At 38.0% G+C, this 26,741-nt stretch overlaps 1 long non-coding RNA gene across 2 annotated transcripts in view; it reads left to right on the forward strand.

Annotated features, from left to right (window-relative positions):
• The first annotated feature begins 2,183 nt into the window (after nt 1–2,183).
• The window catches only part of LOC311441544, a 48,795-nt gene continuing 24,237 nt past the window's right edge, over nt 2,184–26,741 (forward strand). For both annotated transcript variants that reach the window (XR_014696026.1, XR_014696027.1), the window contains exon 1: nt 2,184–2,403. This is a non-coding gene — a long non-coding RNA (uncharacterized lncRNA). The remainder of the gene's footprint in view (nt 2,404–26,741) is intronic.

The raw sequence follows: 26,741 nt of genomic DNA on the forward strand, positions 1-26,741 counted from the left end.
ACATATATGAAACATCTAACTCATTTCTTCAGTTCTTTTTTGTTTGTATTCCTGTAGAAGTTTTCAGTATATCTCTTAATGCCACCACTCAAAATAAATTCCTACATAACCATTATTCACATTATTTAATAAACAAAACTGAAACCAAACCTAATCAGAACAAGTAAAAAGAACCCTTGATGTTAGCATGCAGGACAATGTGATTCCCAAATGGCTACTTCAAGAAAATGCTAAGAAACAGTTGTGCCTATGGGCTATATCCAGAACCCCCAGAATTCAATGGGAATATTTTATGATTTGCTAGCATTTACATCAGACCATAAATGTGCAGCATACTTTACAGAGCATTTCAGTTATTTACAGCAGGCACAGACCCTCACTTTCTTTGCATGGAACTAATACATTGTTTTAAAAGCATGTGGAAGAAGATGGCTGCTCTTTGTTTAGAAAACTTAAAAAGCTTTAAATCCATGGAGTGGTTTTCTACTGATTTTACTCATGAGGAAATGGGCATATACATGGGTATATAGACACAAGAACAAATATTGTCTTGGTGATAGATATCTAAAAAGACATTAAAGATAAAATGATTCCACTCAAAGAAGGCATATGAAATCTAGGTATTTTATCATTTATTTTGCTGCCGTTGCTTTGTAATCGATCAATTTTATAAGAAATACTTTTTTAAAAAATATTAATATAATTAAATGTATTTTATTTTTTATAATTGCAGAACTTAAAACATATAGGGAGGTGTCAGTAAGACCCTGTTACTTGTGATACTTTAAAAATCAATGTAAGAACAGCTCTCATTTGAAGGTGCTTGAAGTTCAGACCTTCAGTGTAAAAAGCCTAAGTTCTTCATTAGGAAAATAATGAGAGGTCTATTTATCTACAAGTTCTGGAAGTCTGGATTTCTTTCTGCACTAAAGGCTAATATCAAAAAAAAAAAAAAAAAAAAAAAATCACCTGGGAATGTTAAAATTCAGAGACCTATATGTATCTATGACATATTCCAGCTGTACACAAAATGCACTTAATCCTGTACTGAGAACTTGGCATTCAAACCAACAGCCTTAATAAACAGAACTACATGTTTTCATTTGCTATTAGTGCCCTTCACTTTTGTCTGCTGAGGGAAAGGTTAGTTTCAAGACAAAGCTTTTGTTGGGCAGAATAGCAGAGCACACTCTGTCAGTGTTATCAGTGTCTTTAAATGGGGAACATATTTAACTTGACACAGGAGTAAAAGAAAAATAGAAATAGGATTTGTGAAGTAAAAATATTGAGCTCTAATATATCTCACAGAAACAGAGAAGCAGACAAGAAGTGATGGCACCTTCAGCATCCCACATTATGGAGGAAAATGTACTTTTGTTAAAATATATAGGGGCAAAGCCTGAATTTTTAAATGAGCCAGGGTATGGTGTCCAGAATCTTTATGCAACTGAAGATTGCAAAGCCCAACAAAAATCTGTACCAGCACCAATGGCTGACAGAAGAGAGAAAATCCCTAAATTGACAGCTGATTTCAGTTTTCTTTTGAGAGACATGAGAGACATACTCTGTTTCCCCAGTGGATGTTGTATTTGTGCAGCCGTAGAGCAGCACTATGGTGGTCTCCCAGATTTCTCTGATATTTGTAGGACTTTCAGTATTCAAATCTGCTCACTGAAAAGATCATGCCTCTTTTTGTTTACACACTGATTACCAAAACAGGCGAAGAAAAGTAAAAATGCAGTTTTCTCGGGGGTATCAGGAAGAAGCAAGAATAGAGCTACTCCCTGACCACTGCACAGGCCCACAGCAGGCTGCTGGTGACAAAATCCATTGGCAGCACCAGGCAGGCTGAGGTTATGAACCAGGTCCAACACCTTATGGGGAGTCAGAGGGAAGGGAGCCAGAGAAAACATGTGAAACCAGCTACAGTTTGGGTCTAAGATCCTTCCAGAAGGTGGGACAAAAGATCAGGATCCAGCACAGATCCAAGGGCTACGTAGGAGTGAACAGAGATAAATCCAGACTAGGTACAACCACAGCATAGCTCAGAACAAGACTTGAAACCCATGGCCTGAGCTGAAGCAGGGTTTGTGTAGGAGTGGGTAGGGTAAGGGAGTGGGCACCAGGTGATTCTGGTGAGGGCAATTTAGGCCAGTTAGCGTGGTCATGGCTCTGACAGATGTAAGCATCTTGCCTGTGTTGGTCAGAAGCATAGAGAGGCTTGGTTAATTGTCAGCTTATCTTACAGTGAATTTAGTAAAGGTTTTAATTTTTGTGGTTAGTCATGTTTATGTAATGGAATATTGTTCCTTTGTTGAACTGAAGAAATTCTAATATACAATACGAGTGTTTTTTATTGCTGTTTTTGTAAGGTAGTAAAAGGTGTTCAAGACTCCTTTCCAGGTATACAGTTCTTTTACTCTTATCTATGCCTTTAATGTATTACAAGACTCTATGTGGCTTTAAGATCTACGAAAAATGTTTAATAGAGCTCCTATTTTTAGTTCACCTGTTTATTTCTTATGTAGCATAGGAAACTCGATTATTTCTTTAGAGATATCAGTTGAAATCCCAGGAAAAACATAACAGGTTATCAAGTCATTATATCTATTTTTAAAAAGGCAATTACTGCTAAGAGGATGTTGAAAAATTAGTTTCAGAAGTCTAGTGCCAAACAAGTACGAAAATCAGTTCACAGTACTTTACAAATGGTCCTTAGTCTTCCTAGTAAAGATGCCCATGCTTCAAGTTGATACCAATACCGTTGCTCATGCTGCTATACCAAATGGAGAAGCAAAACTTCATGCTACTCTTCAGACCAGTAAGGAGTGCTAAGTTGACTTAAACCTTAGTAGTACAATTTCAAATAATAACTAATCCTTTAAGCTTCTGTAGTTTTGTTGTATTTTATGAATGAGGCTGGATGTGAGCTTCAGGTTTATCAAGTATTTTGTTTGTGCCAAGTGCTCTTCCCAGGGTTCTACTGTTGTTGCTGATGTCTACTGTGGTGCTCCTGTCCTAGCCCTAGTATCTCCTGCTAGCTATGGGCTTACAAAAATCGTTCTTTTGGATGCTTTTGAAATTGCTTTGCAAGTCCTCCTTCAGCTAAACAAAGCATTTTCTTGGTGCGTCATGTCTGTAAATAGCACTTAAACATTTTATTATTTTTTTTTTATGATATAATCAAAAGGGTATAGTAGCACTTGGTAAAAAGGAAAATTTTGCAATCTGGGAGATCAGCAAATGAAAAGTGATAAAAATTCAAATGGAACTTTTTAGTGGTTCTGAATCTGTTTCCTATTACATTAGGAATTTTCATGGATAAAACATGGAAAAAAATGTTTTTATTTGATGATGAAATAAGTGTAATTGTCATCTGAATGTTCTTGGAGGTACTTGTGAGCAGCTTGTTTCTTGCACTACTAAAATGCTGTGAGCAAGCTCTTTGACCTCAGGTGCAAGTTTGCTGCATGGAGGCGAAATAATTTACAAACTGTGCTTTACTGTGCTGATGCTTGTAAGTGACATAAGTATAGAGTAACAATTAGCAGTGGCCAGAGAAGTGCTGACACCAATTCCTAGAGGAGATGATTTACTCTTAGTGCTGACCTGTCAATAAACAGTGATAAACTTCACCAAGAAACAACAAGTTTTTACTGTGTAAGTGCTTTTGTTCGTGAATGCTGCTGAATTTTACTTTCCATCTGGCCCAGGTCCTGGGGGCTTTATGGTTATGCCTAATGATAAAGGCCAGGTGGTCAAGTTTTGGGAGCTGTCTGTCACTTGTTCAGAAATGGGATGTGGCTGTAGTTGAGAGAAAATAGAGAAACAAAAGGCAGTGGCAGCTGGGGTGGGCAGGGAAGCAGAATTCCTCTCATTCTCAGCCCCTTCTCCTGTTCAAGCTCAACAACACCTGGATGTTCCTTTGGTAATGGCTGCTCTGGGGATTCGGTTGGGGCTGTTCTGAAAAGCAGTAGCCTCTTTTATCAAGCAGTATCTTGAGAGTGCTCGCTGAATGCACTGCACCACTTCCATTGCTCTGTGAGATACTTTGGGTAATTGAACTGCCCTGCCTGGAGAGTTTGGATTTTGTCTGAGAACCTTGCTCTAAAATGCTGTATTCTCCTTTACGGGAAAGGATGTTCGTACGATGTATGCAGTTAGTGGCTGTACGATCTTGTTAGTCTGGTGTCTGTAATAACATTGAGACACATCTATTACAGCTTGGTAAATGCATTAGCTCATTTTTGTATAAGATGCATTCCTACCTTGTTACTTCTACCTAATTGAGATGAATTGTGTAGGACAGAAGACATCTCATGCTCTTTGTCATACAAAGTGCATGTAAAGCTTCAAAACCTGTAACAAATACACAGAGCACATGCACCTAAGCTTGTAATAATTTTCTGCTGTCCTTCTTATAAGCCTTGACATTAGTAACATCTATGTACTCTTGGATTCCTCTCCCCTCCCCCCCCCCCCCCCCCCCAAAAAAAAAAAAACAAACTCCAAGACATTTATAAATATAGTAGTAAAATGTATGAAGGCCTTTAACAGAATGCTTTAACTTCAGCGAAGATTAGAGTATAAATTTAGTTAGAGCATTTGCAGTCAGAGAGTTACTTTTCTAGGAAAGTTTTGCTGAGGCAAATCAGGTCAAACCAATTTTACTGGTGTGGAGACAGTGCAAATGTAATTGAAGAAGGTTAGTTGGTATTTAGCTTTCCAATGTCACTCCAATGAACTGGTGGCCATTTACCACCGTGTTTGTGAAAGGGGTACTTTAGGATAACATTTACTAAGAGAGCAGTGGGGAGAGAAAGCAACAACATGTTTTGATTACTCTGGAATTCGTCCCTTGTCAGCACACGAGGGCAGCGGTCTTGGGGAAAGCAGGGTGGCTGCCCCGTTTGCTTCCCTCACAAGCTTTCCTCCTTCAGTTCCTCCCTGAGAACAACCGGTATATTTTACTCTAACTGTAATGAGTAGATCCTTTCCTAATTAGCTCTGCTGGAAAGCAGATGATCATGTCCACCTGATAGTCTTACTGAAGCTTCACTGAGCTTAATTTCATACTATTTATACATTACAGTGATCCCATGAAAATATATTGCTAGTAATTTCCCTTTCTATATTGAATTGCATAAAAACATAAACAAACAAAAACAAAGGTGTTGCAAAGGTATTGGAAGTAAAACTGGAATCTGTGTGCGCTTATTAGTGCTTATGTGCATGCTTACAAAAACCACCTTAAAGATCTCATTTTTTTGCAAACTTTAGTGTGCAAAATGATTTTAAGGCTTGTTAAGGGAGCCAACAGAACTCATTTATTTCTTTGGTTGTGAAAACAGTTTTGAGACACTGGCTCATTTTCTTTCTTCAGTGGGAATAGAAGTGATTGATGTATTGCATATCGCCAGAGTATCATGATTATTAGCCTTAACTCTAGTTTTGAAAGCACACCTATACAGTCTCTCCAGGTTCATGTTTCCATTTTTTTCTTCTTAGATTAAAAGCACAAATTTATATTTCACGTTTTCTGTTTAAATTTTGAATGTTCTAAAAATTTGCATGTTATTTTAATGTTTTGTTATCTCGTCTTTATTCTGTGCACTTCTAGAAACTGAAGTGTTTCTTAACAGTGCTTGATGCAGAGCCTTTCCAGTTTTCTTCAGGAAGAGAATGAAATCTATACTCTGCATTTTCACTTCCTCTGAACCTAAAGGATTTTCAGATTTTGATCGCGTGTAGGACTGAACTGAATCAGAAAGTTCTGATTGGGTGACTAGTCAAAATCATTGACTAGAAGTGCTTACCAGGTGTCAAGATGGAGGAGCTGTGTGTCAAGTACTTCTGAAAAAAATAATCTCAGCCCTGACCACTTTGAGGCTTGAACATCTGGGTGTTCCTTTCTTTATTACATCAATATAGTGAATCTGTAAACAAGTTTTGCTTTGTGGAAGATGTGAAATAGTCAAAGCATGCAGTCTTGGTAGTGATAATTGTCATATTTTGGAGTAATATAGTCAGCAAGTCAAGGGGAGGAAAAAAAAAATACAACAGTAACTGTTTTCATTGCTGCTTTTGTGAAGTAGGAAGAGTAATTCAATGAAGAGCACTGTCTGGCAGTCTTAGTTTTTTCCTTGAATAACTATGACTATTCTATACCTTGTACACAACAAAAGTGTCACAGCTGCTTATGAGCTTGATGATTTGAAACTTAACTTACAATAACCCAAGGTAAGTTGTGAAGTTTATTTCCTTTATAAGAAATGTGAAAATTTAATGGATATGTGCTGAATATACAAGTTACAATTTTACACATAATCTGTTCTGAGGTATGTAATTGTGACCAATTAAAAAGGAAGATAATTTGATTAAAACCTATAGGTTAAGGCTGTACCATACAGACACATACCCAGAGCAGACCTCTGGAATCAATTGAAAGGCTGGATAACACAAGAGCAGCTTAGGAATGGTTTGCTCTCAATTAGTTCATATAATTGGCTAGTGTTAGAGAAATACCATAAAATACTCTTAACATGACACCTATGAATCAGTAGATCTATTTTCGATCTTAAAAACTAACTGAGGTAAATATAAATATAACTGTAAAGCGGTGTGAATTAGGTTCTGCAAGGCAGATTCTGCATTTCATTGTAATGATTACATAAGCTTACCTGTTACTGGCTAGATCACAATTTTCCTGGGAAAACAAAAGGAGGAATGATAGTCTCTTTAAATAAAAGCTGTTTGTTAAAGTAAAAAGAGAAAAGTCCATTTTACAAAACCTGTATGCAAACTATTAATTACAGTTTTGTGGTTTTTTGTTTGTTTGTTTTGTTGTGTTTTGTTTTGTTTTGTTTTTTTTTTTTTGCATGGGTTTGATTTCAGTTTTGTATTTATAGAAAACAAGACAGAACAAAAAGCACAGTGTGGTATGATGATGTGCACATTGCATACGGCTGTGCGTTGTCTGGTGTACTTACTGAGAAATGTCATTGCATTTTTAAGATAATACATAAGTAGCCAAGCCTGGCATGTAATAATGTGGATTGTATTTTGCAGTTAATTCAGCAGTTCTCAGTGCTCAGTAGAAGTCAAGCAGTTATATGCATGTAGGTAGTTAGAAAATAGACATGGGGAAATAGCAGTGAGCAAAGCTTAGTTTGGTTAGGAACAAAGTAAAATCAAAGTACACAGGGTAAAACAAAAAGCTTATTATTCCCTTACATAGTAGCCATTTCTTTAATTTCATATTCGTAATAGAACGGTGATAATATAAATGTGTACTGTGCTTGCTGTAGGAACAGGAGGCTTCCAAAGACTTCAAGGATGGCGTTATTTCTGTTAAAATTGGGGCAAACCTACAGTTCACATTAGGAGGACAAAACTGGTTTGGAAGCAGACTCCCTACAAGATGAGGATAAAAATGAGAGACTACTAGCAAATGTGAAACATGCTGTTAGATTCTGGACCTTTCAAAGCAATGCATTTTGAGATAAATGTGCAATAAAGCCTGTGTTTAATCTAGGAAGAGGAGCAGTATTCTACTGGTAAAAAGCAGAAGGAAAATAAATTGCATCATCTATAACCTTTGCAGTCGTAGGCTCAGTGAACAGAACATCAAAACCAAATGTAAGGAAAACAAGCCTCTGTATTCAATTTACCTAGTGATATCCGGCCTTACAAGAAGCTTTAAGTATATTCATTCTTCTAGCTGCAGTGTGAAAAAATCAGTACTGAGCTCAGTCTTCAGTGGATGAATATATCCAGGGGAAAAAAAATCGCTCAGAGCTACATCCAAGGTCTGTCAAAGTGATTGGAAGTAGTCCCACAGACTTGAAGGGCTGTGGATCCAGGATCTTAAATATGTAAATGAAAGTTTGATTGCTTTGGGTGAACAATATTACTGCTAATCATCCAGCAAGATATATCTGATTATTTGGAACAGCAAATAGTCATTTGGTTTCTGACAGAATACAATGTGTGTTTAAGCATATCAAATGTGTTTGGAGTTAGTAAAGGAAGAATCTCAAGATGTTTGGGTTTGGTTTGGATACACATCCAAAATGTGCATGCTTAGCTGAAGCTCTTCAGTCTGCAGCAAGGTTTTCTTGAGAAATGAGCAGTCCTGCTAGGCTTTTTCAGTGCCAGAGAGCCAGAAGTGCCAGAGCAGCCAGGCTGATTGGCAAAAAGGAGAAACTCACAGGCAGGGACAGAGGTTGGTTTGAACATGCAAGTGCCCTTAAAAAAAAAAAAAAAAAAAAAAAAAAAAAAGCAACAAAAAACTCTGTTTTCTGAAGTGCTTATGTAAAGATGATAGTTCAGCATCAGTCTTCCTGCCTTCATGCAGGAGGGCTGGCTGAGAGCATTACCCACCTCCAAGCCATTGCCCTATGTTTCCCTGAGCAGGCTTGGCCCTCCTGTGCCCTGAGGTTCCTCTGGGTCTTTGAGCTTTGGTGGCAACACTGACATTTCCTTTTTGGAGTAGTATGTGAAAATCTTTACAAGTGCCTTTCTCCACTGTTTCTCCTCTTTCAGGTGTTTGGGGGGGGTGGGGGGGGCATGGAAGAAAGAAGCAGGGAATGAAATGTGGAATTTTCTGGAGTTTCCCAATCCTGTCCAGTTCAGGGTCTGCTTTATTGGTGGCTTTATAGCCACCATAGCCATGGTGAAACCCGGGGGTGTGAAACTGATATACTGACAAATTTCCATGCTATGCTTGTTGTGTGTGGGTTTTTTTGTTTGTTTGTTTTTTCCTGCTGGAAGTAAATCCATTTGTGCTTTGCTGCTCCTAACTGCTTTTTCCAAGGAAGACTCTGAAATAGGGAGAGTCTTTACTTCTACATACTGCACTGGAATTGTCCAAATCGTGCTTTATTTTGCTGTCAGTGACATGCCACGTAGCTTAAGTCCTGTTTTCATGCAAAATACCAACATTTTCCCACTCTGGAGACACCATAGATATCTCATAGGAGATGTTACCTCACACACATTATGTTGATGAGATGTTTGAACTACTTTGACTGAGATAAAACTGACCAACTGGGGCAACTGACATACCTTGACTCATAGATTATGGATAACATTGACTGTGTGCTTTTACTGAATTTGTCATTTAAAGAGCTAGAATATGTCTGACATTTCAGAAAGTTGCCATGGAACTCTGTCGCAGTAGTTCAAACCTGACCTATAGAAGTTTTGCTCTTCTGAGCATTTCTTTCTTAAACAGAAACCACTGAATTAATTTTACTTAATAGCTAAGCAAAAGGAGAATATAAGCAGGTAAATACATTTCTAACTCCTTGCGTCATGGATTAACCTGGGCAAATTAAAGACGGAATTACATTATCTTTTCTGTTTGAAAAGGACCATAAAAAGTATTGTTCTGAAGACAGCTGTCATCTTTTATTGGCCTGGGTGCGTGTGTGTGTTTTTTGTTTGTTTTTTAAGGGAAGGAGTAGAAGTCATCCTTGGCAAGGTCTCCTTTTCTAAGAATCTCTGATTATGAATGTTGTGCTTTAGCTATCCTCTGTCTTCGGTTCTGTGCCAGGATTTATCAGGATGGAAGATGTTCTCAGTGGTGGTGCACTTTTTGCCACTAGCAATGATTTTCCCTAATAGGGCAAGTTCATAAGACTCATTACCAAGAAGGGAATAACGGGAAAGGAAGTTTCAGTGCAATTTTTGTTTTCCTTTTTAAAAAGGAGAAGGAGGCAAAGGATGGAGTTAATATAAAATCCTGCTCTCCAGTTAGCTAAAAGATGACCTGCAGTTTTTGGAATTACGGTATGTTCAAAGATATGTCACTGAAATAATGTAATGCCACAGACATTAGGCCATAATGACCTAAAAAAGTATGTGTTTAGTAGTTTGCAGCTGGAGTCAAGGAAGGAGCAAAACCGCTTGAAGTGAGCCAGACCCACACATTCTGAAAACCATTATTACATTTAGAGCACTGGCTAGGAAAAATATTCATAGCTAGCAGTTTGTCTTTGGTTTAGATTAAATGTCACATGATTAGCAGCTTGCAATGGTGTGAGAAGAGCTTTTAGAGAGGTTTTCTGAATTTTTATGTAGCTATCAACTGTGATCTGAAAGATTACAACTGTGGTCCCAATTCCAACTGTGGTCTGGAATTTCAGAGGATGGAGCTCTCATTTTTCTTAGGCAAAGAGAAGGAACTTATGAGAAATGGGAGTTGATAAGGACCACCCAGATCAGGTAGAGGACTTTCTGAGTTTCTTGAAGCCCTTTCTGATCACAGAAGCTCTAAACAAGCAAGATATCTAAGTATGTGCTCAATAGAACACTGAGTAAGGGAATAATTTGTTAGAAGATTAACTTTTAAGAGTCTAATAAGACCTTACTACTATATCGTTAATCCTGCCTGTGCACCCACTAACCTAGAGTCCAAAAAGCAGCATGAAGAGGTAAAATCACTGTTGATACAGACCTAAATTTCATACTGACTGCCTTATAGGTAGACTAAGGCACGGGATTTCAGATGTTTCAATTGACAGTCCTGTGCTCTAAAGCCCAGATCTCTTTCCTGAGAGGGCATATACTTTTCTTGGTGTCCAAGTCACTGGTGGTTTGGCACAGTGTATACAGAGTTTAACATCGCAGTTTCCTTCTCAAGTTATTTCTTATCTCTGTGTTACTTTACTCTTCCTCAAAAAAGTTTTGTTTACCTAACAGCTGAAAAACTTGTATTTTGAACTGCAGTAGGCAAATTTTAAAATCACTACTTAGTTTAAAAAAAAAAAAAAAAAAAAGGTACCAACAGAAAACAAATCTAGAGGACCAGGTATTAAACTCTACAGAATTTGTACATAAGAATATATTGGTTGTTTTTCATCTAAATGACAAATGATGATAGTCATTAATCTTTGAAGCATCCCATAGAACAGTACCAGCAGGTACTTTAAAAAATGAGTAATGATTTTATCAGCATGGGAGAAGCAGCACAATCCTAAAACTGTTCTTCAAAAGGAGTTTTAAATGCCTGTTCTAACACATCAGGCAGACAAATTCTGCAGGTAGACTGGCCAACTTCCCATGTGTGCAGTTCTACAAATACAGCAAGCAAAATACCATAATACTCAATATAAATATTCATTGAAATGCAGAAACAAAATACATCTGCACCAGTAGTGATAATTATTCCCCTCTTTTTTTCTACATAAACATCCAGATACATGCTTATGTGTTAGCAAAATTTGTATTAGAAACTAATCTTATCAATATGTACTGTTAGCCTGGATTATGCTGGATTTGTTATCTATTGGATAAAATATTACCTCATGTAACTTGGCCTGGTTACCAACTCTCTTGGCAGTCCTCACCCAAGGTAATTAGACAGGCTAGGTACTGATCTGATTTCACTTTTGCAACAAGGACTATCTCTTTCCTCCTATGAAAATGCTAAAATGGGGAAAGGACTTGGCTCTTTACTGTTTGTTTTTAAGGTTTCTATTGTAATCCTCATCATCTTTGCACTAGAGATTAATACTTTTTGGTAAAATGTTTTCTCCAAAGTGAGAGAAGCATGGAGATATATAATATATTTATATTATATATATATATATAATATATACATTTATATATTAAAAGTGGTGTTAATATGACTAGAAAATGTTCACTTTGATCTTCTTTTCTGCAATGTTGGTGCTGTGGTGTTGGTGTTCGTGTTTTTTTGTGCAGTAGTCTGGTCTCCTTGTGTTAAGCAATTCCTTGGATAGTTTGCTCCAGAACATCTTTGGTTAATAAGAAACCAAAATATAAGCCTTGTGATAATTGATAGGTCATTAGCAGTACTCTAGTACATCAGATAAGGCAATTAATGATTTCACATTTCCTAAAAAGTATGGCTGTGTTGGGCAGAGTCACTTCAAGATGTAGGATGTGCTCTTCTGTGGCATAGTTTGAATGACTGGGATTCACCTGGTTGCATTTCTTTTCTGTAATACTTACTTTGACTTTGCAATAAATTTTATTTATTATTTATTTATTAAAATTTATTTATTTATTAAAATTTATTTATTTTTAATCTTTAACTGGTAGCTGAATTCTTATGTTATTAAGAATTAGTATTTTAGTCACTCAGAATTTTTGTATACCAGAGCTGTCATCTGATCACGATATGTAAGGAAGAAATGAGAGAATTAAGTGAGCTTTGTCATTGGAAAGGTATTTCACTTTTTTACTGTATATGTATTAGAAATGTTAACTATGATTTGAACATCATGGAGTCAACCTTAGGAACAATTCTTTTGGAATAATTTCTTTCCTTTTTCAAATTTGAAAAAAAAAAAATAAAATATTTCGGCTGATTGCAAACAGTTACTTGTAATTTCTTTCCTGATATGGTATAAAAGCTCAAGACATAATAAACACAGTTACATATCATAACCTAGATATTCAGGACTCTAATATTAGCACAAGAGACCTTTGCTTTGCTTCAGATATGGGCATATTGAAGTGTTAAATCTCTGAGATAGTCTTTGATAAAAGAACTGTCTTTTATTTTAAGGCACAGGTGCATGAAACTGAACTGTGAAAGATGTTTTTGATGAAGAGTTTGTCTTGTAATAGTATTAATAAGAAAAGTCACTTTTAATGAAGTGATGAACTAAGTCAGGAGTAAGGTCTTGTTAGGGTCAGTAGGTTTACTGGTATTAACTTTTTGTAGCTAAGGTGCCATCACAGACACTTCAGTCTTGCCTTATGCAGAGGGACCCCAGCAGTGCTAACTTCCACTGACTTAAACTGTGGTGGAAATGCAGCCTCTTTTCTCTACTTCTGAAGTAAATGATGTTAGCAGGATCTTAGGTTACTTCAGGATTTTTTTCACTCTTTTTGTGTTGTTCCAATTTGCAACTGGAACTTTAAAACACTGCTGGTGACTGGACTTGAACCTCAGTCTCCCAAAGGACAAGTCAGAACCAGTGGTCTCTAGCAGGTCCCTGTCAAGTAAGGAGCTAAATGCTCCTTGCTGTTCTCTCTCTCTAGTCCTTCTTTCTTCTCTAGATAAATGTTCCTTAATGTTTCATGCTGGTTTGGATCAACTGTTTTGTTTTCTTTTTAATATTGAATAAAACACCTATTGTAAAATTTCCTACTGATTTGTAGTCTAATATTAGATTTTTGGAAAACACAAATAATACACCACCAAATTCCTGACAGTGAATCAAGGGAAGACAGAGGAGATAACATCCTAGTGCAATGAAGAGAGGAGAGTTTTAATGGTATTGCTGTTGAAAAGCAGGTGTATTTTTAACCTCTCTCCAACCTTTAGGGTAAGAGCATGCTTGATCTAGCAAGGATTCCAGTACTGTCGTGATACATGGCACTGAAGGTTTTATCAGTTGCTCAGAACCTCAATTAAAGACACTCAGGTGTTCTGTGAAGCAGTGGACAAAATATTTTATTCAAATATTAAATAGATTTTGCCTGAAACTATAATGGGTTCCTACTCATAATGTGAAGAGATCCTTTGGGTATAGAATAATAGTACCATGCTTCATTACTGGAGCTACTTTAGATGTGTATCAGAGTAAATGTTGCATCTGTTATGCATGAAGGTTGAGGACTAAGCAAGTGAAACTCATAACATGCAATGGAAAAGCCAGTCCTAATGGCACAAAAAGATGTAAAGAGGAAGTGTAGATTATGTCAGCACATGACTGAAGGAGTTAATTGCAGCATTTAAGTGAGCCGATAGCATCTCAAAATAGTCTTGAAAGTGTTGGAGGAAGAATAGCATTAATACAACCAATTCAGAGATGGGATCACATCCTCCGCTGATGTAAGCCAACATCCATATAGTTGCCAGAGTTCAACCTGCTGTGTGAGGTGACTTCAAAAGCTACTGGAGAGAACTGTTTAAAGTATATCATAGCTGGATCCCACTGATTTATGTCTAGACTTGTGGCAAAGCTCCCTCATGATTTGGTATCGAAGGCACAGCTATTACATAAATAATGACTTATATTTATAAATACCTTACTCCTGAGGGAATACTTTCAAATTACTTGGAACATCCTAAAGAAATATATAACTGAAAGGTGGCAGAATCTGTCCTGCACTTATGAAATCTGAAATACAGTTCAAAAGGTGAAACTCAATTTCGATATCATTTTATCTGTTAAGCATGTTGTGTGGAATGTAATGTAATACATTTTCATTCACCTTAAATGATGCATATGAAGTCATTTGTGCTATGTTGAAGGCATGAAGCTTCCTAGTGCAGCGAATGGAAAAGATAGAAGGGAGTGCAGGGAGGAGTAAGGTGTTGATGTTACTAAATATGTCTCAAAATCTGTCAGGTCCAGACAAGTCACTGGGAAATCTGGAGGTAATGCTTTTTGGCTGGTGATTAAGGTTAATTCAACTGACAGACAGAAGTATAAATACTGATTCTTAACTCTTCATGGAGTTAAAATGTATTTACTGTACTCACAATTTAATCAGAGAGAAAAATAGTATGAATACAGAGCAAAGTACTGTCCTTTTCATATAAGTAATTTTCTAACAGCCACTCTTGGGCAATCCCAGTTTAATGTCCTTGTGATGAAGCATGGCATTATCACTGGCCCGTTGCATCAGTACCTGGCTGCTTTGTCCCTCTTTTCCTGGAAATGAGGAAGGTGTATCACAGTCAAGTCTTTCCCAGGACTCCTTCTCGGGCAGTGCAGCTGCGTACTGCACAAGGGTGAGCCAAAAATGCTCAGTCTCAGCCTATGACAGAAGAGCTATAGCTCTGAATCTTTATAATCTTCATTAAGATAACTCCTTCATTTTTTAATCAAGCACTTTATAAGAAATTTGTTTAGCCTGTGAATATGTTTAAAAAAAAAAAAAAAAAAAAAAAAACATAAAAAATTGAAAATTCTCTGAAGTGCAGACATTTCTAATTTGCAATAGAAAAATCTCCTTCGTCCTTTTTGCCTCCACAAACTGAATTCCTGAAATTTCACCTTTATTACTCAGTGCTTCAGGCAGTGATTATTCACAGTAACTTCGCTTTTTTCTTTCCATCACCCAGACCTATTGTTACAGATTTGTTGGAGCACTGTTGACACTGTTTAATCCGCACTATATACTTGCAGGAAGGTAGCAGAAAAGTTCACAAGCTGTCTTTAAAAGATTGTCACTCACAGGAAAAAAATTGTCAGTCTTTATAGCAATTAGTGACAATAGAGGCATGCACCTGTGCTGAGGAACTTTGACTCAAAGAAGCTGATCTAAAAACCTTTAAGCACTATGGATTCCCAGTCTTAGATTTGAAGAACTGACAGAATTGACCTGTTCACCTCTGAACTGGTGACCTGCAGGTGGGAAGAAGTATTGTTAGAGGCATGTAAGCAGAGCGTAAGGCTGTGTTGTTTTGATGTTTAAGCTATCCATTTCATCTTGGTGCAAAGAATAACAAAGAGGAGGTCTGGCTGATGAAAGGTAAAACTGCACTTAACTCAGCTAGAAAGTTAACTTTTGCAAATATTTTTACAATCTACATGGCAGAGATGTGTTAGTTCATTTGTACTTAAAAACCGAAGTCAAGGATTTTCAGAGTCTAAGTGTCCTTAACTATATGTGCATTCGGCAGCGTGTCTATGTTGTTGTGTTGTGTTGTTTTGTTTTGTTTTACTGTAAGGGATTCACTTTAAAAATTAGTGACGCAGAGCAGTTTGGCATTGACTTCAGTCATGGGAGTTTCAAGACATAGGTTCAAGAAGCTTGATTCTTGCAATTCCCCAGTTCTTTCACCAGGGGAGGAAATACCTTGTAGACTGTGGTAGCAGGGCACAGAGTGGGATGGTGCCAAGGAAACCACACAGCAGTGAAGCACACTGTAAAACAGTTAATGGTAGGAGCTGTGTTGCTCATTAGGGAACTAATGACAGCCAAAGGCCAATGAAGTCAGAAGCCATCTTCTGACAGGAGCTGGGAGCAGCCAGCTGCTGCAATATGGCATGTTCATGCTGGATGTGAATATTAGTCCAGAAGGCACAAAGGAGACGTGCAAACAGTGCGGTGTTGTCAGAGGATAAGGTAAGAACCATAACTATTTTTCTCAAGTGTTTGGGACTGTCAGAAATCTCTTAAGTGGTCTCTGTTGCAAGATTTAAAGTTGGGTGAGGGGAAAGGGGGAAAAGGAGGTGTATGATAAAGGGAGACTTGGCTAGTGAAACGTTTTATGAAGGATAAAAATTATAAAACAATCAGGTAAATGTGAAGTCATTTTGTAAATGCTATTTAGCATGTTATGGTTACTATTTGAACATTTAAAGAGACTAAATACTGTTTAATGTTTTCAGTAATACATCCTTCAAAAAGGAGCAGAGGTATCCTTTCCTGATGCCCTCTACTATCATGACCTTCTGATCCAAATAGAATGTGCATTTCCATAAGTTATCTTCTCTGTTGTAAGTAGAGAAACCATGTACACTTAACATCAACAAGGATCAGTCAAAACAGTTGTCCGTAATGTTTGCTTTTACACCTAAGGAGAAAAACATGATGAACATGGCTCAATTGCTTAATGAAGTACTTAGATGCTTATTTAAGACTGATTGGTGTTCATATAAGAAATGTATGAAGGAGAGACCTTATCTGAAGTAGTTTTGAAGTGCTGGAGTGTCCAATCATTGCTTCACACCTACTCTTACTTACACAATGCTTCTTAGAAATAGCAAGTTAGATGTCCTAAGCATGAAAGAAGAATATCTAATAATAAAGAAAAAAAAAATCCTGTTTAGAATAAGCTTTCAGTGTCCAGTATCTTTCAGAACTCTAAGCCCTCAGCATCTTGCACAAAATACGCAGCAAGGGAGCCCATGTATTTATAGGTGAAAAATCACTGGAAGGTATAGAAGGTCCACAAATGGCTGTGTATTAGTGAGTGAAAATAAATTTAAGTGTTGGCTATCAAATCCCAAACTGAGTTAAAATGGCACAAAAGTGCAGCACCTGTCTTCCCCCAAATTTACCAAGTTTTATAGGATATACAAGAAAAAGTCACATGAAACTGGAGTAGCTCATTTCAAAATCATTTTAATAATGACTGATCCATTTGAATTTAAGCAGATGAAGGATAAGCTGAAGCAGGGATAAACTGAAAAGGCCATGTGCTGAGTCCCTTCATTATCTACGTGACTAGAAACTACTGCACTTTATCATCTGCTGTCTCTTTTTGCTATCTCCCTCTTTAATTTTCCTAAATGGCTGGTGCACTGCTGTTGAGATAAGGTATTTAATAAGGGAAAGGATTTAGATGTTCCTACAAGACCAGTCTAGGCTCCTTTTTTTAAATGTCATCTTGATTTGTGCTTTTTTCTTCTCTAAGTAATAGGCATAGGGATTATGAAATGAATCTGGAAGCTGAATTCCACTAACAAAATCCTTGTATCCACTGGTAACATAAATAACAATTGGTTCATGGTATAATAATCCCAGATAGTAACCACTAAGAGAAGACAAATTGAACCTCATCTTAGGTGGATTACTTTTAAAATACAAATGTCAGAAGCCATGGGACATATATTTCATTTTGAAATAAAGTTGTCTGATTTAACTTAAGGCTTTAAAAAAAAAAAAAAAAAATTGTGAAAGGAAAAAGTTCAAAGGAAAACATGCTTTAATGCAAAGAATTACCTGTAAGGGATAATACCTACTACTTCCAGGTCTTAAAACCCATCCTGTAGCCATGTAATTGACCTTATCAATTATTGCAGTTCAGTTTCTATTCTGGGAGTGTATTTTAAGGAATTAGTCCTATTAATAAACCATATTTGGGCATCTTTACAAGTGCTGAGCAGCACCTTCTTCCAAATGAGTTGTGCACATGGCTAGGGGATACTCCTGCAAGAGGTGGCCTGCAGCATAAACATTACCAGTCTTTGGAGCTCACCAGTAATGTGTGGAGCAGAGCTAGTTTGAAGTAAGACAGACTGAGCACACCATTAACATTGGGTTATCTGCATCAGCTCCTTCGATCTGCAGGTCTGCCTTGATTGTACAGCACAACCTGAAAATGGGGACATAGCTTAAAGGTGGCAGGAGACACTGAGCCATTACTGCAAAGTGTTTACATTCAAAATAGCACGTGTAGTTTTAACTCTAGCCCCTGTGTTTGTGTCTCATGTTAGTCTTCAACATCATGATTGCGTACTGAGCTGGTTGGCGTGAGGCATGATTCCTTGCCTCAGTCAGTGCATTGAGCTGACATTTTCAATGGGAAGGAGACAAATTCATTATTGCATTATCCATTTCAGTAGACACTCAAAATTCACATATGTTTCTTGCTATATAATGTTTTTTTCTATATCTTCTTGCTTCACTAATGATGAGGAGCATTTTGGCATTATCAGCCTACATGTATGTCTATGCAATGTGCCAGTGGACCTGGGCCAACCTGGGGCCATAGCGTAGCAGGCTGCGCTGTTGCAAGCCAATTTCTATGAGGACTCTCACTGCACATCTGCACTGCGCAGTGCTAATGCTATGAATATGGGAGCCCAGGACAAGCTGCCACTGGGCTGCCTGGTGCTGTCCTGTGCAGGAGGCTGCAGAAGTAGCCTACCTGTGTTCACAGAGTGCTGATCCTGGGCTAACTGGCCTGGCATGGTGTTTTCTGGTTCCTCCTGACCTACTGGGTCTCTGCATGGTGCTGTGTTCAGTCTGATTTTGCTCTCCCTCTGTTGTGACCCACTCGGTATCTATAACCTGCGAATAAAAGTTTCAAAAGCTTGCCCAGATGACCAGCACCAAGTGAAGCTGTACACAGCAGGAGTATTTAAATAGTCATGTGTACACTTGAAACTCCAGAAGTTGAATCTTGTGATAAATACTTGAACTTTTCAGGTGTGAAGTATAAGCCCATAAGAGAATTACTTGTTGCATATACATGGCAGATGGTAGTGGCCAGGGAAGGTATGATCCTTGAATGAAGCCAGGAAGGCTGAGGGAGTTGGTGGTAGGCAGAGAATTATTTTCCAGGACACTAATACAATCTCAGATCACATAATATAGTAGCAACATGGTGGCTGATTTTTCGGAATCCTTGGCTGAGGGCAGAAGAGTTACCCCACAACAGGTTTTATTTCTTCCTGACATCTTTAAACTAACAGTTTAATTAAATAAATTATTTTTAAAAAATTAATTGTTATTAATTAAAGCAATTTAAATTAACAGTTTAAGATACTGTTTTGCTATAGAAACAGCTCTACTAGCATGTGAGAAAGCATAAACTTGCAGCAGCCTCCTCTGGAAAATCTCTGCTATCTTTCCTTAGCTATAGGAAGGAAATTAATGGATGCAACTGCTAATTCCTACATATTATAATGGAAACTTAATTTTTATTTAAACTACACTTTAAGGGCCTCCTGCTTGCAGATAATATCTGAGTCATTAAGGAAGCGTGAACAGGGAGCTAATTTCAGAGACTTGACCTGAAGGAAGGAAAAAAGTCCAGCCCTGGAAACTTAAAAGTTGAGTTGTTACAAGCAGATGCCATTGATGTTTTAATGTCATTTCATGAGAGTCATGTTATAAAACAATGTTGTTCTCACTACAGTGTCTCAAGGACTTTCGTTGCTGTGTCCTGATTCAGTGTCCTTTATGTTGTATGTGATCTACCCCTCACAAGTCTTTTGGGAAGTACCTGTTTGAAGGATGCAAGCCATTCCTGCAGAAGCACTAAATGTCTGCAAACTTGTGCACAGTGTTACATGAGCTTATCCTTACTTCAGGAGCAGGACAAGGGGACCTAACTGTTGTTATATCTATATATTGTAGTGTAATTCTCGGTTGCTTCACTAAATTGTAGTCCCATCAGTGCTATCTGCTCCTGTAGCCTGTCACCTGGGAAGCAGGAAGAGTGCAGCCTGAGTAATGTCATGGGTAATGCTGAGACAGAGTAATGGGATCCCGCAGCCAGCTGAGGACAGAGCTGGGGGAACAGTCCAGGTCCTTTCCTTGTTCGTTGGACCATGCTGACTCTTGTGCTTCCCATGTTGATTTTTTCTTTATACAATACAAAATAATTTAATATTACCTCTTCACCTAAGGAATATTGGGTTTATGTTGTAGTTCGTGCTATGTTAATGGAATAACTAAAGAACTTTGAGTTTTACAGAGTGAAGACCTTTGGCTAAGGTTAATTGTAATAAGGTAAAATGCTAGGAACCAGGTTTTTCTCAAGAGTTTTTGATCAGAACTCGGTGTTTCAGATGTTAGATACTAAAAGGCTGCTCAGCTACCAGTGCTTCTACAAGTAGAGCAGATGTGTAAATAAAAAAACTTTTTAACAGGTAGTCTACTATTCACAAACAAGTTCTACTGAAAAATACACAGGAGAGGTGGACCAAATTGTTGACTGAAATTGCTACTTATTGTGTTAGTTTGTGAGAAGTCATCACAGGCAATGAACTTCCATCTTAGCTTTAATGACTGTTTTGAGGCAAGTATCAAAAGACAACTCTGGAAGCAAGCACTGGCATAGATATCATTTATACTCGCCTTGGAGCTGCAAGATGTGAGTGCTCTGAGGATAGCAAAGAAAGGAAAGCAGAAGAAAAGAGGGGAAGGTAAAACACTTGTTTGTTAGGAGAAACTAAACAGGTATGGAAGATCACCTAGCCAAATCTTGTGGTTCTAGTATAATACCACAAATAAGAAGCTCTGAGCGTTCAAAAGCCTCCTTTGTTGTAATTCTACACCGTGTGCTGAATTGTCATTTCTGTGGGTGAGAGCTCTTAGAGTCATCATACCATGATCTATTTCACTTCTTTACCTTCAATATATGATGTATTTTGGGGGTATCTTTGCTTTTTATCACCCTGTGATGATAGAGATACTGCTGGCAGAATACATATGAGTTAACACAAGCTGTGCTCTCAATCTCTCCGGAAATTCCAGTCACTTGCAGCTTCTGCTGCAAAATAGTGGTGGAATCAGCCAAATAACAACATGCAGGGCTGAATGTCTTTAAAACAGTTTTACCTTCTGTTGAATCAATAAACAAAGAAAAAGTAAGTATGCTTATAATTTTTCTCATTGCTGTTAATTCTAGGACAATGTTAAGTTGTATATAAATAGGTAGAATAAATTTTAAGTGAAAGAGCAGAAAAAGTCTATATGACGAAAACATTATAGTTCAAATTTGCTTTGAAAGTATACATAGTTAAAGAAAACCAAGTGTAACGTAAGTGTTCTAATCAGAGACTTGTGCTAGATTCTCTGAGGATGTATGCTGTCTTCATGCTATTTGAAACAGTGAAGCTGGGACTATTTATACTAGTGGAACTTCAGCTTTTCTTTTGAAGTTTTAAGTATTCCTCTGTAACTACCAAGAAAAATAAAGCATTAGAATGCTTCTTGTTATTAAAGTTGTTGCATGGTAACTTTGGAAGTGCATCTCAAAAGAAGGCAGCAAGATAATGTGTAACGGGATAGCTTCAGAGCTTTCAAAATGAATACTGTATTTTGCTTGTGTTAGTGAATTGCAGTTGCAGTGTCAGCCACTGTGACCTTTTCTAGCTATAGTAATTAGTATAAAGACTAAGTAGGAAATAAAGAGGGGACATGATCAGTCTTGTTTACTCAGTTAACCAAAAGCTGAAGGTCACACACAAAAGGGGTAAATAACAGGGTGATTAAAACTGGGTAGGCCTGGCTGTGGTTATTTGTTTAAATCTTCTGCTTTCAGGAGTCTTCTCATAAAAGTATATGAAATCCTAAAAACCTGAATAACTTAACCTAGAAGTACTACAGAATAACAGTCTCTTTTTCCAGACAAGTAATTTACTATACTAATGGAGAACAGAGAACAAGGGTTAAGGTGGAGTTGTTCTAATGTTCTGAGTGAATCCTGGAAGTATTAACATTTGTTTCTTTGTTTACATGACAGGCTACATCAAATCCTGCATGGTTTCTTGAATCTGTTTCGTGACTACTCTTGAAAAACACAATATTAATCTTTCTCTAAACTACTTATCCATAAAGTTAGAATAAATTCATTGAGGGGGATTCCTGAGGATAAGCTAAGGTTTGTAAGCCACTCTTTTTCTATATCACCAATATTTTTAGAAAGCTGTTCTCGGGGATTTGGCTGCAAAATGCTGCTTGTTCTGAGAGCTTTAGTTTCCTAGCATTTGTTAGCATGTGAATTTTCAGAATGCACTGCAAAGTCAGACAAGGGCAATTGTTCTTCAACTGTTGCTATTATCTTACCTGAGATTTCTCATTATGAAACTCTTTTAATTGTTGGAGGCTTATGTTGAAGACTTAGATTAGTGCCTGATTAGATTTGTCAAGTTTCATCTTCCAATGTATTTTGTGCCAGATTCAGATTCTAATACTTAAAGTATTAGAAGTTAATGTATGGTACAATTGAAAGACTTGTTGTGTAATTACACTTTTCATTTTGAGTTTGTTACCCTAACAAGTACAGTAGGGCACGAAGGAAAGGTTCTAATATCAGAGGATTTACTACATGATGTCATGTGCTGCATCCCTCCCAGAAGAATTCATGTTAATTGTCACACAGGCTTGCCAAAATCATGAGCAGTGTGCAGTAATGAAATCCTAATAGCAGACAGCTGGCTTTAAAGGCACATACTCAATGGCTTTAAAACTTTGCAAAGAAAAACATCTCCCCTGCAAGGACAGCTCAGGGAACCCACGCTTGTCCCATGTGAACAACGGAAGGGAAGGGGTGCCCGGCAGCTCTGCTGAGCCGTGAGGTCTCTGCACATTCTTCATGTGGCAGGAAAGGGGCAGCGTGCACATCTCTCTCCCAGTTTCTCCCAGTGCTTGGCTGAGCTAGAGCCAAATGTCTGTCCCTGTCAAACTGCGTCACGGATTTCTAATTATCCCTTACCTTCAGCGCCCTCACAGATCTTCTATTTTCCCAGGCTCCAACCCTGGGAACACCATTTTTTGATGCATGTTTATTTATTTATTTAGAATTGAGTCATTTCCATGTGGCTTTGACCTCTCCAGTTAGCTTCAAAACCCATGTTGTGTGTGGAGGAGTCAATTTTCTACCTCATGGCAGACATATCCATTCCCTCTAGTTCTTAGAGTGGGGAACTCTAAGGAAGTTCCCTGCTCCAAGTGTCCTCCTCTGTAAGAAATGCACTTGTGGATCTTAGTGAAATTCATGAGTGCAGCTTTCTACTAGTCAGATTGTTCAGGTTCGTAGTTGATAGTCATGGACAAAGAAGTGGGGCTGAGACCTTTATTCTGGGATTCATTTCCGCTCCATACCTCTACCACCACCCTCTGCCCCACCCCCAAAAAACAGAGAAGAGGACAGCTTCCGATTATCAGGTCAATATTTGTTCTCAGGTTGTCATTCTGAATTCCCTTTGCATGATCCAAAACATTGTAGCATCCCATTTCGTCCACTCGTGTGTTCAGACTGTAGGAGGACGAATTGCAGGCAGGTGCATTCAGTGCTCTGAGCATCAGTTCATAGATCATCCACCACATACAGGCAAATAACTGACTTCTCACCACCTGGGTATTGATGGAGACTATCAGGTGACAATCTTTATTAGCATCTATAAGCAACAGTCCAGAATACACTTTGTGAAGATCCTTGTCTATTTTCTGCTTCTTGCACTTCTCATCTATTGATGTTTTCTATTGATGTTTTTTGATTGCACCATGTAGAAGTCTAAAACCTTGCACTGTCAACCCCCTGACGTGAGCTGTCCACCCAAGAAGAGTGACAGCTGTCACTGAAGGGTGAAGATTAAGTGGAAAGGCGTATATACACCAGCTGCATACTTCTCCAGAAACAGAACAAAGCTCTGGCAGAAAAATCTTCTGTTACAGTAGGCCATATGAGTCTTCTGTCTCAACACTCACAAATGAAGGGTGCAAATGGGCCCTGTTAGTGTGGTGGGGATCTGTCGAGGCTGTTTTGCCATGGGGAGAAGTATGCTGCTGAAATCATGGGTGAGTGGTATTGGATAGAAGAGGCTGCCTGGGAATGAACAAGATTTCGCTAGGTCCATTAAAATTTTTGGAGAGCTATAGATAGATGTTTGGGAATAACCGAGGATCTTTTTTCAAATTTCTAAGAAGTAGGTGAGTATACTGCAGTGTTTGTATTGGACAAACAAATCTTGTCTACACCTTGCATCCTAGGGAAACTTCAGCTTTATGCATTGATATTTAGAACCTATTGGCTGTCTTTTGTTTTAGAAGCTGGGAAGTATGTCAGCTTTGAGTGATACAATGCTATGCTATTGTTTCCAGCCAGGGATGGCTTCAGAATTTTATGCTCTTTAACAAGGTAGGCCATCACAGTTCTGGTTTTCATCAAGACAGTACGGTACACACTTAATGTATCACAATGCTAAATCAGCTGAGCTGGACTTTTCTGTTACTTCTTTCTCTCCACAATAAATAGTACTGCAGACCTGCCATGTTGGGCTTAGCTATGCACATTTTTATATTTCACATTTTTCCTTTGTCATACTGATAAATGCTTAATGAAACAATATTTGAGCAGGGAACACAGAAAACTTTTAAATGAAAATGAAATCACTTTTAAAGAGAGATACCCTGAAGAAAATAATAAAGCAGCCACTTCATTGCCACAGGCTCTAGGTGTGTGTAAACTGAAGTCAACATTAGACCCTCTTCTGCAATCTGTGGAGGAAGAGAGTGGTGAGATCGTGCTGATTTTTTTTTTAAACACGAGACCACTGTAATAACTAAGAACAGTATCCTAAAAGAATGAACATGTGTGTGAATAAAGAGACTGATTTTCAGGGAAGTGCATGATAATAGAATAGAAATGAAGAATGTAGTTCACTCAGCAGTGGAGCTTAGCAGCCAACAAGTGGATAGGGAGTGTAGAAAGGTGACTGCTTAACAGAATTAAGCTCCTTTTTCCCTTGTTTTACTATCTATAGAGATAGATATAGATGTTAGGATGAAACTTGTATTTCCTGTGAAAGCTCAAAACAAACTCGGAAGTTGGATGGGAGGGACGGGATCTGGTCCTTGAACTCCTGCAGAATTTTCATTAATTGTGTGCTGCCAATGCTGCTTTCCTCCACTGGGTGCTTACTGTATGACAAACTAGCAATAATAGAGATGATTTTTAAAAAAATTTTTTTTTCTTAAATTGAAGAGAGACCAACCACAGTATCCAGTTTATATTACCTGTGGAAAGAGGAAATTACAAAAATGAAATATAGGAAATTTAAGCAATGACAGTACAACAGTACTTTTCCTAGTATTTTTGCCTTCAAATTAAATAATGCTTTGCACTATTTAATGTGAAGGATATCTTTTCTGCTTCCATAGCTGCTCTTTAGTATCTTTGTATCTGTATAATTAGTGGTACTTTTGGTAAATGGGTGAATACTCTGACTGTACTGTGATTCTATATCTGATGGCTGTGGGTTTACAAGCCAAAGCAGGGGCTGGGCAAATGAAGCAAGCAATTACTTGTAGATGAGAATGGTGGAGAAGTCTCAGCTCTTCACCAGTCCTTGCCGTGCAATATCCAGCTATGTCTGTCCATCTTCAGCCTTTAGATGATGGCAAATGCAGGAACCCAGCTCCATGTGCTGGAGTCCAAACAATACCCTGCCTGTGCTGCTCATGAAAGGCTAAGTCCATCTCATTTTTAAGGCCTTCAGAATAACTGAATATGAGTAAATTCAAAGCCTTTTTTCTGTACACTTCCCACCTAGCTGACCATGTTTTCAGTCATGTATTTATGCAAAGTAATTTTGTGACTTTTTCTTTGATCAGGTAGAAAGGTTGTCCTCATTGAAATGCCTAATGTTATGGAACAACCTTGCCACATGAGTTCGGGCATTAGTCTGAATCTCTTCGTTGTGGGCTGCAGCATGTCCTTTTTCCTTAATAAGCCAAACATCGCCACCTAGAATTGAAGGAGTGTTTCTAATCGTCCTGCTGTTAGGAACTGGTGTAATGAGAGGGAACAGAAATGACCTCTGGAGTTCTGTGCAGCCTGATGAGCTTTCACGAGGCTTTCAAATGCCATGAGTTCCACACAAATGACTATAAATAATTGCCTAGGTTGGCCTGACCTCGGGTTGTCTGAGAAGATGATCTGATAATGGCACAAGTGATTCTGATTCTGTTCTGAAGCTGAGATCCCGTTTAGGATTATACTTATTTGAACTCTCTGTAATTTAAGAAGAAAGCTTTTTGCATGTGCCAGTACTGGAAACACATTCTGAACACAGAGGTCACTGATGTGGCAGTTGAAATCATCATGAAATAAGTCACTTGGCATATAAGTTTAAAAAATAAAAATAAAACTGAAAACTTGCCTCCTGTTTGACAGTGAAATTTTCTTTCCCTGGTCTCTCAGCACTGCTCAGAGTTGCCACAATTCATATCCCATCCTTTGTTCTGCAGACTATGTAACAGGCAGATAGTTCTTTGCAGGGCCATCGACATGGAGCTCTGAACATTTTGCAGTACGCATCAATGTGAGAGCAGCTTGCAGACGGGCAGGCTGGGTACCACATCTTCGCTGTCACGCATCCCTGCCTACTTTCTCTATCACTGGCAAGTGGTGAGTGGTAGTCTCCAAGAATTATTATCCCATTTCATAAAATGTGGTCAAGAAAGAAGACGCTACTAATCAAAACAGCCTTTATCATAAACTTGCTAAGTCACTCCTTCCTTTTTTTTTTCCTGATAAATTATGAGCAAAGCTAACCATCTTTTTC

This window comes from Aythya ferina (genome assembly GCF_964211825.1).
Source record: "Aythya ferina genome assembly, chromosome: 9".
In the NCBI taxonomy this organism is placed as follows: Eukaryota; Metazoa; Chordata; class Aves; order Anseriformes; family Anatidae; genus Aythya; species Aythya ferina.